Source organism: Hipposideros armiger, unplaced genomic scaffold (genome assembly GCF_001890085.2).
Source record: "Hipposideros armiger isolate ML-2016 unplaced genomic scaffold, ASM189008v1 scaffold_1071, whole genome shotgun sequence".
NCBI lineage: Eukaryota > Metazoa > Chordata > Mammalia > Chiroptera > Hipposideridae > Hipposideros > Hipposideros armiger.
This window is the reverse complement of record NW_017732421.1, coordinates 324,145-331,622: the sequence shown is the minus strand read 5'-3', so window position 1 is coordinate 331,622 and position 7,478 is coordinate 324,145.

The following is a 7,478-nucleotide window of genomic DNA, read 5'->3' as shown; positions in this document are numbered from 1 at the left end:
GGCAAGGATCCCACTCTCTGCGTCACTAATGAGATAATGGGTGAAATATTGGGTGCAGTTCCCCACACAATTTAAAAGGATAATGCTGGAGAATTAGAAGAAAATGTTTGTGGCTACTACATTTTTATGAGAACTAAGAAGGGATTGGGACTAGACCACAGGAGAAATGTCCTCACAAGGGAAGCCATGGTTGGACTTTCTAACACTTGACTGCCTGTGATAGAAAAGGATAATTCAGTTTCTGTTTTGTAGCCTGATGAGTGAAAGTTATAAGGAAGCAGAGGCTGGGTCATTATTCATAGCAAATTTGTAGCAATTGGGCATTTCCATCAATGAAGGGACAGCTTTGGGATCGTCATCACCTCATTTCACTAGAAGCGTTCAAACCAAGAACAGGATGACTATCATCCCATGGGATCCCTGATATGCATAGATAATTGAATTCAGAGCTCTAAGGTAGTCTCCAATTCAAAGATAAGATGCCCTTTCCATGTCTTAGTTGCCCATGACTTAGTTGGAGAGAACTCTCTGGATATAGATGGATAGGAAGGACCTTTTGCTCAGTGACAGAAATGATGGAGAGAACTGTTTATCTCAGAACAGAGCTTCCTGGATTTCCTTTACCCTTCACTCCACGCAGGCCACACAGAGGCAGAGATCTGGGCTGTTGGGCAGTAATTCATGTGAAAGAGAAGGAAATAAGTCCTTGGCGGATGTGAACTGTGAGTAAGAGTGATGATGCTACTCTACGTTCCGTGACTTCTGTACCCAGAGAAATAACGGGACTTGATCAATGGGAATGTTTGGGGAGGAGGAGAGGGAAACCAATGATGAAGAGGCTAGTGTGGGTCTCATCGGAGAGAATGATGATGTTTTTGCCCCATGGTCCATGGCTTTAAGCCCAGCAGGTGAGTCTGGGACAATTGATAGCTTCTGACAGCCATGCAGTTGCAGTAATTCTGAGCTATGTGCCATGGCCAAGCAGCTCTTGTAGCTGCAGACAGCTTCATTACTGTGGGCTATCCTTCACTTAGTAGCAGACGAATGAGAAAATCACCCCGGCTCCCCATGTTTTCAATATCACCCCCTCTCTTCTGTCCAGACCAGCTCTGGTTTATGGATTCTGCTGTCTTCCCTCTGAACTAGGGTGCAGAAGGCCCCTGGCATCACCCAGCCCTTGAATGACAGGTGAACCAAGGACAAGAAGATCTCAAAGGACTCGGCAGATTGGGAATCTCTGCAGCGATCAGTGAATGACAAAGTGTGCCCTGGCTTGCCCAGGAATAGGGAGAAGCTCATTGCCGCTTTAATGTATCCAAAGCCATTCCGTTCTCATTTCTGAGCATGGCGGGAATAGAACATCTTCCAAGAATCAGAATGGGCAACTAGGAGAGCTTAATTCCCTGCTGGGACAGGGGGAAATGGATGCGCATGTTAGAGGCAACATGAAATGGTGTACAGTTATATATCACAAAGTCAAGTTCGAAGCCCTTTGTCTTCAAATTGCAGAGAAGTACAGTCTCTGAATCTCCCCAAGTTACAAAATATGTCAGTTGTTTTCTTCCTGATGAATTCAAAGAGAAGAGGTACTAAGTGCATGTGTTAAGTGTAAACCTTGTACTTTTTACTGATGTCCTTCTTTCTGAAGCTCCCAGCTGCCTCCCAGGCTGTGTGCTGCAGCCCCCACCTGTCCTAGCATCCTTGCTAAGCACCCTCTGCAGGTAGGAGTCTGACCGGAAGCATTGAGCCTCCAAGATGTACACGGAGTCACAACTTCAATTTTGGACAGATAAAATGCCACACCGTGGTGCATAGCACCGGACTTCTTGGGCGACTATCAAGGGTCAGATGACAGAACCTGGAAGTGTGGGAGAGCCCACTCCCATGGAGTAAACTTTCGCCAGTGGGAATGGCAGCGGGGAAGATAAATCACCCCTCTTTTTTTCCTTTTCCTCTTAGGTGGACTGTTCCAAGGCACACTTCCTCCTTGCCAACCTCCTGGAGAAGTCCGATGCCGAGGGACCATGCCTGCCGAGAGGTGTGCAGGGTCTCCTCATGGCTTGCTGTGAGGCAGCGGCTGGCATGGGAGCACACTGCCTCTCACTGTGCCACGCCTTTCCTGGCCTCACTCCTCCTGTTTCCTGACCTGCACTACTCTGGCCTTACACCACCCCAGTCAAGTACCGGCCCCTTAGTTCTTGCCTCATGTTCTGCCTTTGGAGATGACCTGGACTAAGGCAGAGATAAAGAAATCAGGAGCTTCATTTACTCACTCCCTCACTCATTCATTCAGGGTTTGTTGAGTAGATCCTGAGTGTCGAGCATTTGCTAGTTTCCGAGGACATAATGATGGGTAAAGCATGATCTCTGCCTTTAAATAACTCAGTCTAGTTTATACAGACAGACACGAGATCAGACAAAGCTCTCCAAAATTAGGAAAAAAGATCTTTATGGTAAAATATTTGAGATAAAAAGTTCTTATCTTGGCTTCAAGGATGCTGCCCGTGACTTAGTATTGGAGTCCCCAAGTTAATAGGATCTTGAGTCACTTTCTTGCTGTTGTACAGAATTCGACCAAGGCCAAAGCTGAGAACAAAAAGCTTCAGGTAACCCACCTTCTAAGGAGAACCACAGGGAACTGCCTGCCATTGGGCCAAACACCTCCCCGAACGTTTTTCGAGTTGGAAGAAATGGTTCCTCTTCCACTGCCTCCCCACACCCCCGCTTGAATCTAAATGAGAAGGGACTAGAGCAAGGGCTGGAGCTACGGAGTGGCTGGCCTGGTGCTGAGTTGTGCTCTGAGAGAGAAGCGTTTCTCCCTATCTTTTTGGAGGACAGAGGAGCCAAGGGAAGCAGTTCCCAGAAAATTGCCCATTAGAATCAGGAGAACTGAAAAGAAGTGTCATCGGATTCCTTCAGAGTGAATTCCTGGGAGAGCGGGCATGGGTGTTAGCACATGTAAGGCCTGCTCCCTGATTTGGCTGTGGAGATCTGCAGGTGAGAGACCATTGGTGCAGCACAGATCCATGGGCTTGGAAGGCCTACAATGAGGTGTGTTAAGAAGAGTTTGGGGCTCCCTCCAACACATTCCAGTCATTGGTGCCCTCAAAGTGGTCAGATCTAACAGTACCTGGGGCTCCCCAGAGGGGAGATCAGATGCTAGGAGAGAACCAGCAGTGAGGACTGCCCAGGTGGCCACTAGGCCTACCCAACAGACACCTCACCTGAAGGAGAGGGGCTTGTATAGCAGGCAGGAAGACTGATGGGTGAAATAGTTGCTCCACTGAACAGGTGAGAGAGCGAGAGAGACGTTGAGCCCTATTGCCAAGAAAATCTTGTGCTGATGTGAAGACCAGCACATCAGAGGAGGTTATAAAACTGAAACGAACCAGAACAATGCCAGGGACTCGTTCTCACAAGTGACAGATGGACAGTCATTGAAAGAGACCCCCTATCCCTACCCTTCCTTTCTGACCCCAACATCAGAGTCTCTACACAGAGGAGGTGTGAGGTGTGTGCTGCCGTTTCCACAATCTTTCTCTATTCCAGGAAGCCAGAGCCACGGTGGCTTGTGCTGGGGAAGGGGTAGGGAGAGTTTTGAAAGTTGAAGTTTTAAACTGGATTGAACTATCTTTTAACAATTAAAAATAACCAGAAAGTTATAAAATCTGAAAAAAATATTTCTAAAGGGTAGAAAATTGTTTTAACATAGCGGGGTGCAAAATCAGTGACTGAAAGATGTAAAGCCATTTCCACAAGGGGTTTTCAGGGCTGGCCTAGAAGTGGCATATCCTTTCCGCCTGCATCTAATTGGCCAGAATCCAGGCCCCTTGACCTCAACCTAATTGTACCCAAGGCTTGGAAACCTCCACCCATGGGTCCAGGAAGAATGATTTGAACATGTTAGCACTGTCGCTGTCACAGGCAGCCTCTTTGAAATCCAGAACATTGCACCCCTTAGATAGAAGACGGGAATTTAGTGGTTTTGTACAATAGTGATGATAATATTAACGATGAAGCCCTGTGATGTGACAGACACTATTCAGGAGTTCTCATTGTGTTTTCTCCAACAACCAACAATGTTTTACAGGTTGGCTCTCTGAGAAAGTGTGCCCTGACTTGTCCGGGATTAGAATCTATATCCAGGAATATGTAACCCTGGCAACTCTATGATGTAGATGCTATGACTCTCATTTTCTAGAAGAAACGGAAGAGCTAGCAACTTAATGCCACAGCTAATAGATGGTAGATTTATTGTTAGTATCCGACTCTGCCCCACTTCAGTATTCCTGCTGTTCCTATTCTACCCACATCGCCTGGTCACCTTGACTTCTTAAAATCGAAGGCCTTTCTTTTTCTCTTTGTTCAGGATGAGTTTTCTGAGCCTCGTTAGGATGAGCCTGTGATGCCCTCCTGTTGACTTTCCACATGACATATATGCACTGCGCCAAGGTTCACGCCGCCAAGCATCAGAGTTAAATTGTTCCATCTGGCAATTATTATTCCATTTGCACAAGTTCCTGGTGTGTGCGGTTCTTTTTTTGGTATAGGATTGCTGTTTTAATGGATTGATGATGTACTGAGCTGCATTTGGTGTGTTGGTAATTTCCTTAATTTGACTCTTATGTGTGAAGATTGACTATTCGCCAGTTTATGAAATTCTAATTTTTGACATCTAAAATTGGAGCAGATGGATCTGGGGTTCAATAATTTAGTCATTGTTGATCAGTTTCATATCTTTGTTCATTTATTAATGGGACTATTGCTAGCGAGTCTTTCTCTGCAATATTCTTTCAGTCACCCCGAACAGTTGTTGTTTGATATTAATATGCTGTCACTTTAATCTCAGATGATCCCTTTCAGGCTTCATGGAAGCTCCGTAAAAACACTCCAAAATAATCTGTTTATGTTGAATAAGCACTACAATATCATAATGAGAGGTTGGGAGCTTTGGAGCTCAACATATGATCTCCCTTCAAGTAGGTTTAAGCAGCAACACATTAAATGTCTTCCTAGCATGTTCTGATTTGCCAGTTGGGTGGAGCCATCAGAAGTACCTTAAATGGGGAAGACCACAGGCAACATCTGGGTGCTGACTCTAGTTACTGGGTTGATATTGGGAAATTAGTAAAAGCAATTTTGTCTTTCCCTTGGATGTCCTTAAAGACTGCCCATTGGCAAGTCCCCTTACAAAGTCACTTACCTCACAAATATACATCAGTGACACGCTGTCTTTGAGCTGGTCTCTGTGATAAAAAATGATGAATTCCTAGACCCTTTGAAGTGCTCTCAGCCTTATTGGGGTAGAGGATATACAGGTAGATAGATAAATAAATCAGAAATACATGCCCAATATCCAGTGAATAGTGCAAAAGAGGGGGAGGATTCATTGGACCAGAAATGAGGTTTCACCAAAGTCCAATTGATATTTAATTTCTCAGAGAACTGTTTACATGGCCATTCCCTCTACTTAAATAATACGTTAGGGCTATCAATTACTAGTCTTCTTTCTTTGATTCCTAAGTGTTTCTCTTAAGGGTAGAGGGCTGTATATCTTGGGGCTTAGGTCTGGAGAGATCACCCATACGTGAGAAGCTGGACTTGCCTGAGCTTTTCCTATCATGGTTCTTCGTTTTTTTCCTACTGCAAGCTAACCGCATGTATTGAGTAACTTGCCTATATAGAGAAAAGTTCTCTTACTGTTTCTGATGGAGATCTCTAAATGGCCAGGAAATGGGAAATAGAGTTCCCTTCAGGATATTTGCCACTTAACAGGTTGTTTGTCAGAATGTGCCAGTAGATCAGTCCTTGCAGAGTGGAGTGTTTTTAATTCCTTTTTTCTTTGTAATTAGGGTACATTTTTTATCAAGAGCTGCTAGAAACCAACATTTTTCCACCCATCAATTTAGCATCTTGTGACACAATGCGAATTACAATGGTAGGATGAAAGGGGACTCTGCAAACAAAACAAAGGCATAAAATGTGATGAGGGGAAAGCAGCCAGCTTGCTGCAAATGTAAAGAAGAAAAAAAACTTCGGGGAAGTCTGATTTATAGGGAATAATTATTATTGGCTGATTTAGAAAACTGGGCCAGCAATAGGAAGCCGCTGAAGTGGCTGTTTTTTGCAAACTGATTTGAAGAATCCTCCTCTCCTATGCCATTTTTATAAAATAATAATTCTTGGTGAATGTGTCCCCTTTCACTTAAGGATTTGTAAGGAATTGAAAAATACTGCTTGAATTGGAAGAATTATGATGCCTGAGAAGCACATTCAGACCACTATTCTGAATGTAAAAGCAAAGACCAGGAGCAGGACAAGGATTTGTGTGAAGTTGCTGAAGGGATCAGACCAAGTAAATAGACTCAATTGTCATCTAATTTCCTAAATTCAAAAACAGTTGGTTCCCACAGTGGAACTTGAAATTCTCTTTTGGGAAATTTAATCTTCATAATAGCTTTCAATCTAAGAGAGATCACTCATTGATTGTTTCATTATTCACTTATCATCAGACATTTAGTGACCACCTACTATGTGCAGGTACAGGTTTATGTGCTAAGAATACAAGGATGAGTAAGTCATGATCTCTTCCCTCCAAGAATTTGTACATTTAAAGAGGTGAATTAAATGGACACGATAAACTAAGATATGTATTTTCCCAACTGTAAATGATGATTAATAAAATGCTTAGACTCAGAAATGTTACCTTTTGTTGATAATGCATTTTTTTTCCTACAATGAAGGATGATTTCCATGGTTGCTCATATAATTTTTTAAAATTACCACCTTAATAAGATATATTTCAACAGACCCTAAGATGAGAATAAATTGAAATCAAAACATCAGAGATAGTTTGTGATGGCTGGAAAGAACATTGAATTTTGGGAGCTGGGAAAACTGGATTATATTTCCTTTATCAACTCATTATATGAATTAAAGCAAGAGATTGCACCTGTTTAGGATTTATATTATTCATTTCCAAACATTGATTTGGGGACTAGCTGAAGGGCTTTCTTAAGATTCTCAATACATTAAAAAAAAAATCAAACAAATATGTATTGAGCACCTCCTACAAGCCTAAACTGCTCAAGCAACTGAGGATACAGAGGTGAACAATATCAATAGTAAGGTGGGAGGAAAATAAAAAAAATGTGATGTTCTGGAAGTCAGGTGAAGAAAATGTTTCCAGGAATAGGGAGGGATCAGTTGCCAAATATAATTGATAGATTTAGATGAAATGAGGGTAAGAGTTGACCATTGGGTTTAGCAAAATTAGTCATTGGTAACCCTGACAAGAGCTGTTTCGGGAAGCTGATGGGGATGAAGGCATGATTGGAGTTGGTCTAGGTGCGAGACTGTAAATATATATGGACAATAGCCAGGACCTATATGAAAATAGAATTCGGACCCACAGTCTGTAGCACCCAGTTCAGGAAACCAGCCAACCCAGTAAGTCAACCTACTATGTACAAATCAGA